This window comes from Salminus brasiliensis, chromosome 11, assembly GCF_030463535.1.
Source record: "Salminus brasiliensis chromosome 11, fSalBra1.hap2, whole genome shotgun sequence".
Taxonomy (NCBI): Eukaryota; Metazoa; Chordata; class Actinopteri; order Characiformes; family Bryconidae; genus Salminus; species Salminus brasiliensis.
Window position 1 is genome coordinate 32,262,748 of NC_132888.1, and position 15,902 is coordinate 32,278,649.

Consider the following 15,902-nt stretch of genomic DNA (forward strand, 5'->3'; position numbering starts at 1 on the left):
TAAGACCATATTTGTTCAAAACCAAGCAAAAGCATTCCATTTCAACACATCAACATTTACAACACAAAAGAGTTTCAACTACAAATTTGTGCAAAAGATGTAAATAACATGGAAATGTAAGCTTTAATTGTTTGCAGGATTGGAAAAGCTTACAACACCTGGTATTCCCAGACAGTCTCCCATTCAAGTACTAACCAGGCCCAACCCTAGGTAGCTTCTGAGATCAGACGAGATCAGGCATTCTAAGGGTGGAATGGCCGTAAGCAGAAGCACCTTGCAAACTAGAGGATTCAAATTTCATAGCTAAGACCATATTTGTTCAAAACCAAGCAAAAGCATTCCATTTCAACACATCAACATTTACAACACAAAAGAGTTTCAACTACAAATTTGTGCAAAAGATGTAAATAACATGGAAATGTAAGCTTTAATTGTTTGCAGGATTGGAAAAGCTTACAACACCTGGTATTCCCAGACAGTCTCCCATTCAAGTACTAACCAGGCCCAACCCTAGGTAGCTTCTGAGATCAGACGAGATCAGGAATTCTAAGGGTGGAATGGCCGTAAGCAGAAGCACCTTGCAAACTAGAGGATTCAAATTTCATAGCTAAGACCATATTTGTTCAAAACCAAGCAAAAGCATTCCATTTCAACACATCAACATTTACAACACAAAAGAGTTTCAACTACAAATTTGTGCAAAAGATGTAAATAACATGGAAATGTAAGCTTTAATTGTTTGCAGGATTGGAAAAGCTTACAACACCTGGTATTCCCAGACAGTCTCCCATTCAAGTACTAACCAGGCCCAACCCTAGGTAGCTTCTGAGATCAGACGAGATCAGGAATTCTAAGGGTGGAATGGCCGTAAGCAGAAGCACCTTGCAAACTAGAGGATTCAAATTTCATAGCTAAGACCATATTTGTTCAAAACCAAGCAAAAGCATTCCATTTCAACACATCAACATTTACAACACAAAAGAGTTTCAACTACAAATTTGTGCAAAAGATGTAAATAACATGGAAATGTAAGCTTTAATTGTTTGCAGGATTGGAAAAGCTTACAACACCTGGTATTCCCAGACAGTCTCCCATTCAAGTACTAACCAGGCCCAACCCTAGGTAGCTTCTGAGATCAGACGAGATCAGGCATTCTAAGGGTGGAATGGCCGTAAGCAGAAGCACCTTGCAAACTAGAGGATTCAAATTTCATAGCTAAGACCATATTTGTTCAAAACCAAGCAAAAGCATTCCATTTCAACACATCAACATTTACAACACAAAAGAGTTTCAACTACAAATTTGTGCAAAAGATGTAAAAAACATGGAAATGTAAGCTTTAATTGTTTGCAGGATTGGAAAAGCTTACAACACCTGGTATTCCCAGACAGTCTCCCATTCAAGTACTAACCAGGCCCAACCCTAGGTAGCTTCTGAGATCAGACGAGATCAGGCATTCTAAGGGTGGAATGGCCATAAGCAGAAGCAACTTGCAAACTAGAGGATTCAAATTTACTAGCTAAGACCATATTTGTTCAAAACCAAGCAAAAGCATTCCATTTCAACACATCAACATTTACAACACAAAGCATTCCATTTCAACACATCAACATTTACAACACAAAAGAGTTTCAACTACAAATTTGTGCAAAAGATGTAAATAACATGGAAATGTAAGCTTTAATTGTTTGCAGGATTGGAAAAGCTTACAACACCTGGTATTCCCAGACAGTCTCCCATTCAAGTACTAACCAGGCCCAACCCTAGGTAGCTTCTGAGATCAGACGAGATCAGGCATTCTAAGGGTGGAATGGCCGTAAGCAGAAGCACCTTCCAAACTAGAGGATTCAAATTTCATAGCTAAGACCATATTTGTTCAAAACCAAGCAAAAGCATTCCATTTCAACACATCAACATTTACAACACAAAAGAGTTTCAACTACAAATTTGTGCAAAAGATGTAAATAACATGGAAATGTAAGCTTTAATTGTTTGCAGGATTGGAAAAGCTTACAACACCTGGTATTCCCAGACAGTCTCCCATTCAAGTACTAACCAGGCCCAACCCTAGGTAGCTTCTGAGATCAGACGAGATCAGGCATTCTAAGGGTGGAATGGGCGTAAGCAGAAGCCCCTTCCAAACTAGAGGATTCAAATTTCATAGCTAAGACCATATTTGTTCAAAACCAAGCAAAAGCATTCCATTTCAACACATCAACATTTACAACACAAAAGAGTTTCAACTACAAATTTGTGCAAAAGATGTAAATAACATGGAAATGTAAGCTTTAATTGTTTGCAGGATTGGAAAAGCTTACAACACCTGGTATTCCCAGACAGTCTCCCATTCAAGTACTAACCAGGCCCAACCCTAGGTAGCTTCTGAGATCAGACGAGATCAGGCATTCTAAGGGTGGAATGGCCGTAAGCAGAAGCACCTTCCAAACTAGAGGATTCAAATTTCATAGCTAAGACCATATTTGTTCAAAACCAAGCAAAAGCATTCCATTTCAACACATCAACATTTACAACACAAAAGAGTTTCAACTACAAATTTGTGCAAAAGATGTAAATAACATGGAAATGTAAGCTTTAATTGTTTGCAGGATTGGAAAAGCTTACAACACCTGGTATTCCCAGACAGTCTCCCATTCAAGTACTAACCAGGCCCAACCCTAGGTAGCTTCTGAGATCAGACGAGATCAGGCATTCTAAGGGTGGAATGGCCGTAAGCAGAAGCACCTTGCAAACTAGAGGATTCAAATTTCATAGCTAAGACCATATTTGTTCAAAACCAAGCAAAAGCATTCCATTTCAACACATCAACATTTACAACACAAAAGAGTTTCAACTACAAATTTGTGCAAAAGATGTAAATAACATGGAAATGTAAGCTTTAATTGTTTGCTGGATTGGAAAAGCTTACAACACCTGGTATTCCCAGACAGTCTCCCATTCAAGTACTAACCAGACCCAACCCACATCAACATTTATAACACAAAAGAGTTTCAACTACAAATTTGTGCAAAAGATGTAAATAACATGGAAATGTAAGCTTTAATTGTTTGCAGGATTGGAAAAGCTTACAACACCTGGTATTCCCAGACAGTCTCCCATTCAAGTACTAACCAGGCCCAACCCTAGGTAGCTTCTGAAATCAGACGAGATCAGGCATTCTAAGGGTGGAATGGCCGCAAGCAGAAGCACCTTGCAAATTAGAGGATTCAATTTTCATAGCTAAGACCATATTTGTTCAAAACCAAGCAAAAGCATTCCATTTCAACATATCAACATTTACCACACAAAAGAGTGTCAACTACAAATAAGTGCAAAAGATATAAATAACATGGAAATGTAAGCTTTAATTGTTTGCAGGATTGGAAAAGCTTACAACACCTGGTATTCCCAGACAGTCTCCCATTCAAGTACTAACCAGGCCCAACCCTAGGTAGCTTCTGAGATCAGACGAGTTCAGGCATTCTAAGGGTGGAATGGCCGCAAGCAGAAGCACCTTGCAAATTAGAGGATTCAATTTTCATAGCTAAGACCATATTTGTTCAAAACCAAGCAAAAGCATTCCATTTTAACATATCAACATTTACCACACAAAAGAGTGTCAACTACAAATAAGTGCAAAAGATATAAATAACATGGAAATGTAAGCTTTAATTGTTTGCAAGATTGGAAAGCTTACAACACCTGGTATTCCCAAACAGTCTCCCATTCAAGTACTAACCAGACCCAACCCTATGTAGCTTCTGAGATCAGACAACATCAGGCATTCTAAGGGTGGAATGGCCGCAAGCAGAAGCACCTTGCAAATTAGAGGATTCAATTTTCATAGCTAAGACCATATTGGTTCAAAACCAAGCAAAGGCATTCCATTTCAACACAACATTTACAACACAAAAGAGTTTCAACTACAAATTTCTGCAAAAGATGTAAATAACATGGAAATGTAAGCTTTAATTGTTTGCAGGATTGGAAAAGCTTACAACACCTGGTATTCCCAGACAGTCTCCCATTCAAGTACTAACCAGACCCAACCCACATCAACATTTATAACACAAAAGAGTTTCAACTACAAATTTGTGCAAAAGATGTAAATAACATGGAAATGTAAGCTTTAATTGTTTGCAGGATTGGAAAAGCTTACAACACCTGGTATTCCCAGACAGTCTCCCATTCAAGTACTAACCAGGCCCAACCCTAGGTAGCTTCTGAGATCAGACGAGATCAGGCATTCTAAGTGTGGAATGGTCGTAAGCAGAAATACCTTGCAAACTAGAGGATTCAAATTTCATAACTAAGACCATATTTGTTGAAAACCAAGCAAAAGCATTCCATTTCAACACATCAACATTTTCAACACAAAGCATTCCATTTCAACACATCAACATTTACAACACAAAAGAGTTTCAACTACAAATTTGTGCAAAAGATGTAAATAACATGGAAATGTAAGCTTTAATTGTTTGCAGGATTGGAAAAGCTTACATCACCTGGTATTCCCAGACAGTCTCCCATTCAAGTACTAACCAGGCCCAACCCTAGGTAGCTTCTGAGATCAGACGAGATCAGGCATTCTAAGGGTGGAATGGCCGCAAGCAGAAGCACTTTGAAAACTAGAGGATTCAAATTTCATAGCTAAGACCATATTTGTTCAAAACCAAGCAAAAGCATTCCATTTCAACACATCAACATTTACAACACAAAAGAGTTTCAATTACAAATTTGTGCAAAAGATGTAAATAACATGGAAATGTAAGCTTTAATTGTTTGCAGGATTGGAAAAGCTTACAACACCTGATATTCCCAGACAGTCTCCCATTCAAGTACTAACCAGGCCCAACTCTAGGTAGTTTCTGAGATCAGACAAGATCAGGCATTCTAAGGGTGGAATGGCCGTAAGCAGAAGCACCTTTCAAACTAGAGGATTCAAATTTCATAGCTAAGACCATATTTGTTCAAAACCAAGCAAAAGCATTCCATTTCAACACATCAACATTTACAACACAAAAGAGTTTCAACTACAAATTTGTGCAAAAGATGTAAATAACATGGAAATGTAAGCTTTAATTGTTTGCAGGATTGGAAGAGCTTACAACACCTGGTATTCCCAGACAGTCTCCCATTCAAGTACTAACCAGGCCAAACCCTAGGCAGTTTCTGAGATCAGACAACATCAGGCGTTCTAAGGGTGGAATGGCCGTAATCAGAAGAACCTTGCAAACGAGAGGATTCAAATTTCATAGATAAGACCATATTTGTTCGAAACCAAGCAAAAGCATTCCATTTCAACACATCAACATTTACAACACAAAAGAGTTTCAACTACAAATTTGTGCAAAAGATTTAAATAACATGGAAATGTAAGCTTTAATTGTTTGCAGGATTGGAAAAGCTTACAACACCTGGTATTCCCAGACAGTCTCCCATTCAAGTACTAACCAGACCCAACCCACATCAACATTTATAACACAAAAGAGTTTCAACTACAAATTTGTGCAAAAGATGTAAATAACATGGAAATGTAAGCTTTAATTGTTTGCAGGATTGGAAAAGCTTACAACACCTGGTATTCCCAGACAGTCTCCCATTCAAGTACTAACCAGGCCCAACCCAATGGTAGCTTCTGAGATCAGACGAGATCAGGCATTCTAAGGGTGGAATGGCCGTAAGCAGAAGCACTTAGCAAACTAGAGGATTCAAATTTCATAGCTAAGACCATATTTGTTCAAAACCAAGCAAAAGCATTCCATTTCAACACATCAACATTTACAACACAAAGCATTCCATTTCAACACATCAACATTTACAACACAAAAGAGTTTCATCTACAAATTTGTGCAAAAGATGTAAATAACATGGAAATGTAAGCTTTAATTGTTTGCAGGATTGGAAAAGCTTACAACACCTGGTATTCCCAGACAGTCTCCCATTCAAGTACTAACCAGGCCCAACCCTAGGTAGCTTCTGAGATCAGACAACATCAGGCGTTCTAAGGGTGGAATGGCCGTAATCAGAAGAACCTTGCAAACGAGAGGATTCAAATTTCATAGATAAGACCATATTTGTTCGAAACCAAGCAAAAGCATTCCATTTCAACACATCAACATTTACAACACAAAAGAGTTTCAACTACAAATTTGTGCAAAAGATTTAAATAACATGGAAATGTAAGCTTTAATTGTTTGCAGGATTGGAAAAGCTTACAACACCTGGTATTCCCAGACAGTCTCCCATTCAAGTACTAACCAGGCCCAACCCAATGGTAGCTTCTGAGATCAGACGAGATCAGGCATTCTAAGGGTGGAATGGCCGTAAGCAGAAGCACTTAGCAAACTAGAGGATTCAAATTTCATAGCTAAGACCATATTTGTTCAAAACCAAGCAAAAGCATTCCATTTCAACACATCAACATTTACCACACAAAAGAGTGTCAACTACAAATAAGTGCAAAAGATATAAATAACATGGAAGTGTAAGCTTTAATTGTTTGCAGGATTGGAAAAGCTTACAACACCTGGTATTCCCAGACAGTCTTCCAATCAAGTACTAAACAGGCCCAATCCTAGGTAGCTTCTGAGATCAGACGAGATCAGGGATTCTAAGGGTGGAACGGCCATAAGGAGAAGCACCTAGCAAACTAGAGGATTCAAATTTTATAGCCAAGACCATATTTGTTCAAAACCAAGCAAAAGCATTCCATTTCAACACATCAACATTTACAACACAAAAGAGTTTCAACTACAAATTTGTGCAAAAGATGTAAATAACATGGAAATGTAAGCTTTAATTGTTTGCAGGATTGGAAAAGCTTACAACACCTGATATTCCCAGACAGTCTCCCATTTAAGTACTAACCAGGCCCAACCCTAGGTAGCTTCTGAGATCAGACGAGATCAGGCATTCTAAGGGTGGAATGGCCGTAAGCAGAAGCACCTTGCAAACTAGAGGATTCAAATTTCATAGCTAAGACCATATTTGTTCAAAACCAAGCAAAAGCATTCCATTTCAACACATCAACATTTACAACACAAAGCATTCCATTTCAACACATCAACATTTACAACACAAAAGAGTTTCATCTACAAATTTGTGCAAAAGATGTAAATAACATGGAAATGTAAGCTTTAATTGTTTGTAGGATTGGAAAAGCTTACAACACCTGGTATTCCCAGACAGTCTCCCATTCAAGTACTAACCAGGCCCAACTCTAGGTAGCTTCTGAGATCAGACGAGATCAGGCATTCTAAGGATGGAATGGCCGCAAGCAGAAGCACCTTGCAAACTAGAGGATTCAAATTTCATAGCTAAGACCATATTTGTTCAAAACCAAGCAAAAACATTCCATTTCAACACATCAACATTTACAACACAAAAGAGTTTCAACTACAAATTTGTGCAAAAGATGTAAATAACATGGAAATGTAAGCTTTAATTGTTTGCAGGATTGGAAAAGCTTACAACACCTGATATTACCAGACAGTCTCCCATTCAAGTACTAACCAGGCCCAACCCTAGGTAGCTTCTGAGATCAGACGAGATGAGGCATTCTAAGGGTGGAATGGCCGTAAGCAGAAGCACCTTGCAAACTAGAGGATTCAAATTTCATAGCTAAGACCATATTTGTTCAAAACCAAGCAAAAGCATTCCATTTCAACACATCAACATTTAATACACAAAGCATTCCATTTCAACACATCAACATTTACAACACAAAAGAGTTTCAACTACAAATTTGTGCAAAAGATGTAAATAACATGGAAATGTAAGCTTTAATTGTTTGCAGGATTTGAAAAGCTTACAACACCTGGTATTCCCAGACAGTCTCCCATTCAAGTACTAACCAGGCCCAACCCTAGGTAGCTTCTGAGATCAGACGAGATCAGGCATTCTAAGGGTGGAATGGCCGTAAGCAGAAGCACCTTGCAAACTAGAGGATTCAAATTTCATAGCTAAGACCATATTTGTTCAAAACCAAGCAAAAGCATTCCATTTCAACACATCAACATTTACAACACAAAAGAGTTTCAACTACAAATTTGTGCAAAAGATGTAAATAACATGGAAATGTAAGCTTTAATTGTTTGCAGGATTGGAAAAGCTTACAACACCTGATATTTCCAGACAGTCTCCCATTCAAGTACTAACCAGGCCCAACCCTAGGTAGCTTCTGAGATCAGACGAGATCAGGCATTCTAAGGGTGGAATGGCCGTAAGCAGAAGCACCTTGCAAACCTAGAGGATTCAAATTTCATAGCTAAGACCATATTTGTTCAAAACCAAGCAAAAGCATTCCATTTCAACACATCAACATTTACAACACAAAAGAGTTTCAACTACAAATTTGTGCAAAAGATGTAAATAACATGGAAATGTAAGCTTTAATTGTTTGCAGGATTGGAAAAGCTTACAACACCTGGTATTCCCAGACAGTCTCCCATGCAAGTACTAACCAGGCCCAACCCTAGGTAGCTTCTGAGATCAGACGAGATCAGGCATTCTAAGGGTGGAATGGCCGTAAGCAGAAGCACCTTGCAAACTAGAGGATTCAAATTTCATAGCTAAGACCATATTTGTTCAAAACCAAGCAAAAGCATTCCATTTCAACACATCAACATTTACAACACAAAAGAGTTTCAACTACAAATTTGTGCAAAAGATGTAAATAACATGGAAATGTAAGCTTTAATTGTTTGCAGGATTGGAAAAGCTTACAACACCTGATATTCCCAGACAGTCTCCCATTCAAGTACTAACCAGGCCCAACCCTAGGTAGCTTCTGAGATCAGACGAGATCAGGCATTCTAAGGGTGGAATGGCCTTAAGCAGAAGCACCTTGCAAACTAGAGGATTCAAATTTCATAGCTAAGACCATATTTGTTCAAAACCAAGCAAAAGCATTCCATTTCAACACATCAACATTTACAACACAAAAGAGTTTCAACTACAAATTTGTGCAAAAGATGTAAATAACATGGAAATGTAAGCTTTAATTGTTTGCAGGATTGGAAAAGCTTACAACACCTGATATTCCCAGACAGTCTCCCATTCAAGTACTAACCAGGCCCAACCCTAGGTAGCTTCTGAGATCAGACGAGATCAGGCATTCTAAGGGTGGAATGGCCTTAAGCAGAAGCACCTTGCAAACTAGAGGATTCAAATTTCATAGCTAAGACCATATTTGTTCAAAACCAAGCAAAAGCATTCCATTTCAACACATCAACATTTACAACACAAAAGAGTTTCAACTACAAATTTGTGCAAAAGATGTAAATAACATGGAAATGTAAGATTTAATTGTTTGCAGGATTGGAAAAGCTTACAACACCTGGTATTCCCAGACAGTCTCCCATTCAAGTACTAACCAGGCCCAACCCTAGGTAGCTTCTGAGATCAGACGAGATCAGGCATTCTAAGGTTGGAATGGCCGTAGGCAGAAGCACCTTGCAAACCTAGAGGATTCAAATTTCATAGCTAAGACCATATTTGTTCAAAACCAAGCAAAAGCATTCCATTTCAACACATCAACATTTACAACACAAAAGAGTTTCAACTACAAATTTGTGCAAAAGATGTAAATAACATGGAAATGTAAGCTTTAATTGTTTGCAGGATTGGAAAAGCTTACAACACCTGGTATTCCCAGACAGTCTCCCATTCAAGTACTAACCAGGCCCAACCCTAGGTAACTTCTGAGATCAGACGAGATCAGGCATTCTAAGGGTGGAATGGCCGTAAGCAGAAGCACCTTGCAAACTAGAGGATTCAAATTTCATAGCTAAGATCATATTTGTTCAAAACCAAGCAAAAGCATTCCATTTCAACACATCAACATTTACAACACAAAGCATTCCATTTCAACACATCAACATTTACAACACAAAAGAGTTTCATCTACAAATTTGTGCAAAAGATGTAAATAACATGGAAATGTAAGCTTTAATTGTTTGCAGGATTGGAAAAGCTTACAACACCTAGCATTCCCAGACAGTCTCCCATTCAAGTACTAACCAGACCCAACCCTAGGTAGCTTCTGAGATCAGACGAGATCAGGCATTCTAAGGGTGGAATGGCCGTAAGCAAAAGCACCTTCCAAACTAGAGGATTCAAATTTCATAGCTAAGACCATATTTGTTCAAAACCAAGCAAAAGCATTCCATTTCAACACATCAACATTTACAACACAAAAGAGTTTCAACTACAAATTTGTGCAAAAGATGTAAATAACATGGAAATGTAAGCTTTAATTGTTTGCAGGATTGGAAAAGCTTACAACACCTGGTATTCCCAGACAGTCTCCCATTCAAGTACTAACCAGACCCAACCCTAGGTAGCTTCTGAGATCAGACGAGATCAGGCATTCTAAGGGTGGAATGGCCGTAAGCAGAAGCACCTTGCAAACTAGAGGATTCAAATTTCATAGCTAAGACCATATTTGTTCAAAACCAAGCAAAAGCATTCCATTTCAACACATCAACATTTACAACACAAAGCATTCCATTTCAACACATCAACATTTACAACACAAAAGAGTTTCATCTACAAATTTGTGCAAAAGATGTAAATAACATGGAAATGTAAGCTTTAATTGTTTGCAGGATTGGAAAAGCTTACAACACCTGATATTCCCAGACAGTCTCCCATTCAAGTACTAACCAGGCCCAACCCTAGGTAGCTTCTGAGATCAGACGAGATCAGGCATTCTAAGGGTGGAATGGCCGTAAGCAGAAGCACCTTGCAAACTAGAGGATTCAAATTTCATAGCTAAGACCATATTTGTTCAAAACCAAGCAAAAGCATTCCATTTCAACACATCAACATTTACAACACAAAAGAGTTTCAACTACAAATTTGTGCAAAAGATGTAAATAACATGGAAATGTAAGCTTTAATTGTTTGCAGGATTGGAAAAGCTTACAACACCTGGTATTCCCAGACAGTCTCCCATTCAAGTACTAACCAGGCCCAACCCTAGGTAGCTTCTGAGATCAGACGAGATCAGGCATTCTAAGGGTGGAATGGCCGTAAGCAGAAGCACCTTGCAAACTAGAGGATTCAAATTTCATAGCTAAGACCATATTTGTTCAAAACCAAGCAAAAGCATTCCATTTCAACACATCAACATTTACAACACAAAAGAGTTTCAACTACAAATTTGTGCAAAAGATGTAAATAACATGGAAATGTAAGCTTTAATTGTTTGCAGGATTGGAAAAGCTTACAACACCTGGTATTCCCAGACAGTCTCCCATTCAAGTACTAACCAGGCCCAACCCTAGGTAGCTTCTGAGATCAGACGAGATCAGGCATTCTAAGGGTGGAATGGCCGTAAGCAGAAGCACCTTGCAAACTAGAGGATTCAAATTTCATAGCTAAGACCATATTTGTTCAAAACCAAGCAAAAGCATTCCATTTCAACACATCAACATTTACAACACAAAGCATTCCATTTCAATACATCAACATTTACAACACAAAAGAGTTTCATCTACAAAATTGTGCAAAAGATGTAAATAACATGGAAATGTAAGCTTTAATTGTTTGCAGGATTGGAAAAGCTTTCAACACCTGGTATTCCCAGACAGTCTCCCATTCAAGTACTAACCGTGCCCAACCCTAGGTAGCTTCTGAGATCAGACGAGATCAGGCATTCTAAGGGTGGAATTGCCGTAAGCAGAAGCACCTTGCAAACTAGAGGATTCAAATTTCATAGCTAAGACCATATTTGTTCAAAACCAAGCAAAAGCATTCCATTTCAACACATCAACATTTACAACACAAAAGAGTTTCAACTACAAATTTGTGCAAAAGATGTAAATAACATGGAAATGTAAGCTTTAATTGTTTGCAGGATTGGAAAAGCTTACAACACCTGATATTCCCAGACAGTCTCCCATTCAAGTACTAACCAGGCCCAACCCTAGGTAGCTTCTGAGATCAGACGAGATCAGGCATTCTAAGGGTGGAATGGCCGTAAGCAGAAGCACCTTGCAAACTAGAGGATTCAAATTTCATAGCTAAGACCATATTTGTTCAAAACCAAGCAAAAGCATTCCATTTCAACACATCAACATTTACAACACAAAAGAGTTTCAACTACAAATTTGTGCAAAAGATGTAAATAACATGGAAATGTAAGCTTTAATTGTTTGCAGGATTGGAAAAGCTTACAACACCTGATATTCCCAGACAGTCTCCCATTCAAGTACTAACCAGGCCCAACCCTAGGTAGCTTCTGAGATCAGACGAGATCAGGCATTCTAAGGGTGGAATGGCCGTAAGCAGAAGCACCTTGCAAACTAGAGGATTCAAATTTCATAGCTAAGATCATATTTGTTCAAAACCAAGCAAAAGCATTCCATTTCAACACATCAACATTTACAACACAAAGCATTCCATTTCAATACATCAACATTTACAACACAAAAGAGTTTCATCTACAAAATTGTGCAAAAGATGTAAATAACATGGAAATGTAAGCTTTAATTGTTTGCAGGATTGGAAAAGCTTTCAACACCTGGTATTCCCAGACAGTCTCCCATTCAAGTACTAACCGTGCCCAACCCTAGGTAGCTTCTGAGATCAGACGAGATCAGGCATTCTAAGGGTGGAATTGCCGTAAGCAGAAGCACCTTGCAAACTAGAGGATTCAAATTTCATAGCTAAGACCATATTTGTTCAAAACCAAGCAAAAGCATTCCATTTCAACACATCAACATTTACAACACAAAAGAGTTTCAACTACAAATTTGTGCAAAAGATGTAAATAACATGGAAATGTAAGCTTTAATTGTTTGCAGGATTGGAAAAGCTTACAACACCTGATATTCCCAGACAGTCTCCCATTCAAGTACTAACCAGGCCCAACCCTAGGTAGCTTCTGAGATCAGATGAGATCAGGCATTCTAAGGGTGGAATTGCCGTAAGCAGAAGCACCTTGCAAACTAGAGGATTCAAATTTCATAGCTAAGACCATATTTGTTCAAAACCAAGCAAAAGCATTCCATTTCAACACATCAACATTTACAACACAAAAGCGTTTCAACTACAAATTTGTGCAAAAGATGTAAATAACATGGAAATGTAAGCTTTAATTGTTTGCAGGATTGGAAAAGCTTACAACACCTGATATTCCCAGACAGTCTCCCATTCAAGTACTAACCAGGCCCAACCCTAGGTAGCTTCTGAGATCAGACGAGATCAGGCATTCTAAGGGTGGAATGGCCGTAAGCAGAAGCACCTTGCAAACTAGAGGATTCAAATTTAATAGCTAAGACCATATTTGTTCAAAACCAAGCAAAAGCATTCCATTTCAACACATCAACATTTACAACACAAAAGAGTTTCAACTACAAATTTGTGCAAAAGATGTAAATAACATGGAAATGTAAGCTTTAATTGTTTGCAGGATTGGAAAAGCTTACAACACCAGGTATTCCCAGACAGTCTCCCATTCAAGTACTAACCAGGCCCAACCCTAGGTAGCTTCTGAGATCAGACGAGATCAGGCATTCTAAGGGTGGAATAGCCGTAAGCAGAAGCACCTTGCAAACTAGAGGATTCAAATTTCATAGCTAAGACCATATTTGTTCAAAACCAAGCAAAAGCATTCCATTTCAACACATCAACATTTACAACACAAAAGAGTTTCAACTACAAATTTGTGCAAAAGATGTAAAAAACATGGAAATGTAAGCTTTAATTGTTTGCAGGATTGGAAAAGCTTACAACACCTGGTATTCCCAGACAGTCTCCCATTCAAGTACTAACCAGGCCCAACCCTAGGTAGCTTCTGAGATCAGACGAGATCAGGCATTCTAAGGGTGGAATGGCCGTAAGCAGAAGCACCTTGCAAACTAGAGGATTCAAATTTCATAGCTAAGACCATATTTGTTCAAAACCAAGCAAAAGCATTCCATTTCAACACATCAACATTTACAACACAAAAGAGTTTCAACTACAAATTTGTGCAAAAGATGTAAATAACATGGAAATGTAAGCTTTAATTGTTTGCAGGATTGGAAAAGCTTACAACACCTGGTATTCCCAGACAGTCTCCCATTCAAGTACTAACCAGGCCCAACCCTAGGTAGCTTCTGAGATCAGACGAGATCAGGCATTCTAAGGTTGGAATGGCCGTAGGCAGAAGCACCTTGCAAACCTAGAGGATTCAAATTTCATAGCTAAGACCATATTTGTTCAAAACCAAGCAAAAGCATTCCATTTCAACACATCAACATTTACAACACAAAGCATTCCATTTCAACACATCAACATTTACAACACAAAAGAGTTTCATCTACAAATTTGTGCAAAAGATGTAAATAACATGGAAATGTAAGCTTTAATTGTTTGCAGGATTGGAAAAGCTTACAACACCTGATATTCCCAGACAGTCTCCCATTCAAATACTAACCAGGCCCAACCCTAGGTAGCTTCTGAGATCAGACGAGATCAGGCATTCTAAGGGTGGAATGGCCGTAGGCAGAAGCACCTTGCAAACCTAGAGGATTCAAATTTCATAGCTAAGACCATATTTGTTCAAAACCAAGCAAAAGCATTCCATTTCAACACATCAACATTTACAACACAAAAGAGTTTCAACTACAAATTTGTGCAAAAGATGTAAATAACATGGAAATGTAAGCTTTAATTGTTTGCAGGATTGGAAAAGCTTACAACACCTGGTATTCCCAGACAGTCTCCCATTCAAGTACTAACCAGGCCCAACCCTAGGTAGCTTCTGAGATCAGACGAGATCAGGCATTCTAAGGGTGGAATGGCCGTAAGCAGAAGCACCTTGCAAACTAGAGGATTCAAATTTCATAGCTAAGACCATATTTGTTCAAAACCAAGCAAAAGCATTCCATTTCAACACATCAACATTTACAACACAAAAGAGTTTCAACTACAAATTTGTGCAAAAGATGTAAATAACATGGAAATGTAAGCTTTAATTGTTTGCAGGATTGGAAAAGCTTACAACACCTGATATTCCCAGACAGTCTCCCATTCAAGTACTAACCAGGCCCAACCCTAGGTAGCTTCTGAGATCAGACGAGATCAGGCATTCTAAGGGTGGAATGGCCGTAAGCAGAAGCACCTTGCAAACTAGAGGATTCAAATTTCATAGCTAAGATCATATTTGTTCAAAACCAAGCAAAAGCATTCCATTTCAACACATCAACATTTACAACACAAAGCATTCCATTTCAATACATCAACATTTACAACATAAAAGAGTTTCATCTACAAAATTGTGCAAAAGATGTAAATAACATGGAAATGTAAGCTTTAATTGTTTGCAGGATTGGAAAAGCTTTCAACACCTGGTATTCCCAGACAGTCTCCCATTCAAGTACTAACCGTGCCCAACCCTAGGTAGCTTCTGAGATCAGACGAGATCAGGCATTCTAAGGGTGGAATTGCCGTAAGCAGAAGCACCTTGCAAACTAGAGGATTCAAATTTCATAGCTAAGACCATATTTGTTCAAAACCAAGCAAAAGCATTCCATTTCAACACATCAACATTTACAACACAAAAGAGTTTCAACTACAAATTTGTGCAAAAGATGTAAATAACATGGAAATGTAAGCTTTAATTGTTTGCAGGATTGGAAAAGCTTACAACACCGGGTATTCCCAGACAGTCTCCCATTCAAGTACTAACCAGGCCCAACCCTAGGTAGCTTCTGAGATCAGACGAGATCAGGCATTCTAAGGGTGGAATAGCCGTAAGCAGAAGCACCTTGCAAACTAGAGGATTCAAATTTCATAGCTAAGACCATATTTGTTCAAAACCAAGCAAAAGCATTCCATTTCAACACATCAACATTTACAACACAAAAGAGTTTCAACTACAAATTTGTGCAAAAGATGTAAATAACATGGAA

The 15,902-nt window shown here is 38.4% G+C and overlaps 47 pseudogenes; all 47 read right to left on the reverse strand.

Moving 5' to 3' along the window:
* Nucleotides 1-146: 146 nt before the first annotated feature.
* LOC140569624 (5S ribosomal RNA) lies at nt 147-265 on the reverse strand (annotated as a pseudogene).
* A 185-nt stretch (nt 266-450) lies between these two features.
* Nucleotides 451-569, reverse strand: LOC140569999 (5S ribosomal RNA; annotated as a pseudogene).
* Nucleotides 570-754: 185 nt separating this feature from the next.
* On the reverse strand, nt 755-873 carry LOC140570000 (5S ribosomal RNA; annotated as a pseudogene).
* A 185-nt stretch (nt 874-1,058) lies between these two features.
* On the reverse strand, nt 1,059-1,177 carry LOC140569625 (5S ribosomal RNA; annotated as a pseudogene).
* Nucleotides 1,178-1,362: 185 nt separating this feature from the next.
* On the reverse strand, nt 1,363-1,481 carry LOC140570459 (5S ribosomal RNA; annotated as a pseudogene).
* A 222-nt stretch (nt 1,482-1,703) lies between these two features.
* LOC140569627 (5S ribosomal RNA) lies at nt 1,704-1,822 on the reverse strand (annotated as a pseudogene).
* Nucleotides 1,823-2,007: 185 nt separating this feature from the next.
* On the reverse strand, nt 2,008-2,126 carry LOC140570173 (5S ribosomal RNA; annotated as a pseudogene).
* Nucleotides 2,127-2,311: 185 nt separating this feature from the next.
* On the reverse strand, nt 2,312-2,430 carry LOC140569628 (5S ribosomal RNA; annotated as a pseudogene).
* A 185-nt stretch (nt 2,431-2,615) lies between these two features.
* On the reverse strand, nt 2,616-2,734 carry LOC140569630 (5S ribosomal RNA; annotated as a pseudogene).
* Nucleotides 2,735-3,080: 346 nt separating this feature from the next.
* Nucleotides 3,081-3,199, reverse strand: LOC140572764 (5S ribosomal RNA; annotated as a pseudogene).
* A 185-nt stretch (nt 3,200-3,384) lies between these two features.
* Nucleotides 3,385-3,503, reverse strand: LOC140572571 (5S ribosomal RNA; annotated as a pseudogene).
* Nucleotides 3,504-3,687: 184 nt separating this feature from the next.
* Nucleotides 3,688-3,806, reverse strand: LOC140568256 (5S ribosomal RNA; annotated as a pseudogene).
* Nucleotides 3,807-4,149: 343 nt separating this feature from the next.
* Nucleotides 4,150-4,268, reverse strand: LOC140571260 (5S ribosomal RNA; annotated as a pseudogene).
* A 222-nt stretch (nt 4,269-4,490) lies between these two features.
* Nucleotides 4,491-4,609, reverse strand: LOC140572238 (5S ribosomal RNA; annotated as a pseudogene).
* A 185-nt stretch (nt 4,610-4,794) lies between these two features.
* LOC140567012 (5S ribosomal RNA) lies at nt 4,795-4,913 on the reverse strand (annotated as a pseudogene).
* Nucleotides 4,914-5,563: 650 nt separating this feature from the next.
* On the reverse strand, nt 5,564-5,683 carry LOC140566469 (5S ribosomal RNA; annotated as a pseudogene).
* Nucleotides 5,684-5,905: 222 nt separating this feature from the next.
* Nucleotides 5,906-6,024, reverse strand: LOC140567766 (5S ribosomal RNA; annotated as a pseudogene).
* Nucleotides 6,025-6,209: 185 nt separating this feature from the next.
* On the reverse strand, nt 6,210-6,329 carry LOC140566470 (5S ribosomal RNA; annotated as a pseudogene).
* A 489-nt stretch (nt 6,330-6,818) lies between these two features.
* On the reverse strand, nt 6,819-6,937 carry LOC140571427 (5S ribosomal RNA; annotated as a pseudogene).
* Nucleotides 6,938-7,159: 222 nt separating this feature from the next.
* On the reverse strand, nt 7,160-7,278 carry LOC140566642 (5S ribosomal RNA; annotated as a pseudogene).
* A 185-nt stretch (nt 7,279-7,463) lies between these two features.
* On the reverse strand, nt 7,464-7,582 carry LOC140568145 (5S ribosomal RNA; annotated as a pseudogene).
* Nucleotides 7,583-7,804: 222 nt separating this feature from the next.
* Nucleotides 7,805-7,923, reverse strand: LOC140569631 (5S ribosomal RNA; annotated as a pseudogene).
* A 185-nt stretch (nt 7,924-8,108) lies between these two features.
* Nucleotides 8,109-8,227, reverse strand: LOC140573017 (5S ribosomal RNA; annotated as a pseudogene).
* A 186-nt stretch (nt 8,228-8,413) lies between these two features.
* On the reverse strand, nt 8,414-8,532 carry LOC140570288 (5S ribosomal RNA; annotated as a pseudogene).
* A 185-nt stretch (nt 8,533-8,717) lies between these two features.
* LOC140566345 (5S ribosomal RNA) lies at nt 8,718-8,836 on the reverse strand (annotated as a pseudogene).
* Nucleotides 8,837-9,021: 185 nt separating this feature from the next.
* On the reverse strand, nt 9,022-9,140 carry LOC140566346 (5S ribosomal RNA; annotated as a pseudogene).
* Nucleotides 9,141-9,325: 185 nt separating this feature from the next.
* Nucleotides 9,326-9,444, reverse strand: LOC140566582 (5S ribosomal RNA; annotated as a pseudogene).
* A 186-nt stretch (nt 9,445-9,630) lies between these two features.
* On the reverse strand, nt 9,631-9,749 carry LOC140572467 (5S ribosomal RNA; annotated as a pseudogene).
* Nucleotides 9,750-9,971: 222 nt separating this feature from the next.
* On the reverse strand, nt 9,972-10,090 carry LOC140566647 (5S ribosomal RNA; annotated as a pseudogene).
* A 185-nt stretch (nt 10,091-10,275) lies between these two features.
* On the reverse strand, nt 10,276-10,394 carry LOC140571731 (5S ribosomal RNA; annotated as a pseudogene).
* A 222-nt stretch (nt 10,395-10,616) lies between these two features.
* On the reverse strand, nt 10,617-10,735 carry LOC140570778 (5S ribosomal RNA; annotated as a pseudogene).
* Nucleotides 10,736-10,920: 185 nt separating this feature from the next.
* LOC140569632 (5S ribosomal RNA) lies at nt 10,921-11,039 on the reverse strand (annotated as a pseudogene).
* Nucleotides 11,040-11,224: 185 nt separating this feature from the next.
* On the reverse strand, nt 11,225-11,343 carry LOC140569633 (5S ribosomal RNA; annotated as a pseudogene).
* Nucleotides 11,344-11,565: 222 nt separating this feature from the next.
* LOC140567757 (5S ribosomal RNA) lies at nt 11,566-11,684 on the reverse strand (annotated as a pseudogene).
* Nucleotides 11,685-11,869: 185 nt separating this feature from the next.
* Nucleotides 11,870-11,988, reverse strand: LOC140570779 (5S ribosomal RNA; annotated as a pseudogene).
* A 185-nt stretch (nt 11,989-12,173) lies between these two features.
* On the reverse strand, nt 12,174-12,292 carry LOC140570780 (5S ribosomal RNA; annotated as a pseudogene).
* Nucleotides 12,293-12,514: 222 nt separating this feature from the next.
* LOC140567758 (5S ribosomal RNA) lies at nt 12,515-12,633 on the reverse strand (annotated as a pseudogene).
* A 185-nt stretch (nt 12,634-12,818) lies between these two features.
* Nucleotides 12,819-12,937, reverse strand: LOC140571377 (5S ribosomal RNA; annotated as a pseudogene).
* A 185-nt stretch (nt 12,938-13,122) lies between these two features.
* LOC140570781 (5S ribosomal RNA) lies at nt 13,123-13,241 on the reverse strand (annotated as a pseudogene).
* A 185-nt stretch (nt 13,242-13,426) lies between these two features.
* Nucleotides 13,427-13,545, reverse strand: LOC140570934 (5S ribosomal RNA; annotated as a pseudogene).
* Nucleotides 13,546-13,730: 185 nt separating this feature from the next.
* On the reverse strand, nt 13,731-13,849 carry LOC140569634 (5S ribosomal RNA; annotated as a pseudogene).
* A 185-nt stretch (nt 13,850-14,034) lies between these two features.
* On the reverse strand, nt 14,035-14,153 carry LOC140566583 (5S ribosomal RNA; annotated as a pseudogene).
* Nucleotides 14,154-14,376: 223 nt separating this feature from the next.
* LOC140566804 (5S ribosomal RNA) lies at nt 14,377-14,495 on the reverse strand (annotated as a pseudogene).
* Nucleotides 14,496-14,681: 186 nt separating this feature from the next.
* On the reverse strand, nt 14,682-14,800 carry LOC140569636 (5S ribosomal RNA; annotated as a pseudogene).
* Nucleotides 14,801-14,985: 185 nt separating this feature from the next.
* LOC140570782 (5S ribosomal RNA) lies at nt 14,986-15,104 on the reverse strand (annotated as a pseudogene).
* A 222-nt stretch (nt 15,105-15,326) lies between these two features.
* On the reverse strand, nt 15,327-15,445 carry LOC140567759 (5S ribosomal RNA; annotated as a pseudogene).
* Nucleotides 15,446-15,630: 185 nt separating this feature from the next.
* On the reverse strand, nt 15,631-15,749 carry LOC140571416 (5S ribosomal RNA; annotated as a pseudogene).
* Between the last annotated feature and the right edge of the window lie 153 nt (nt 15,750-15,902).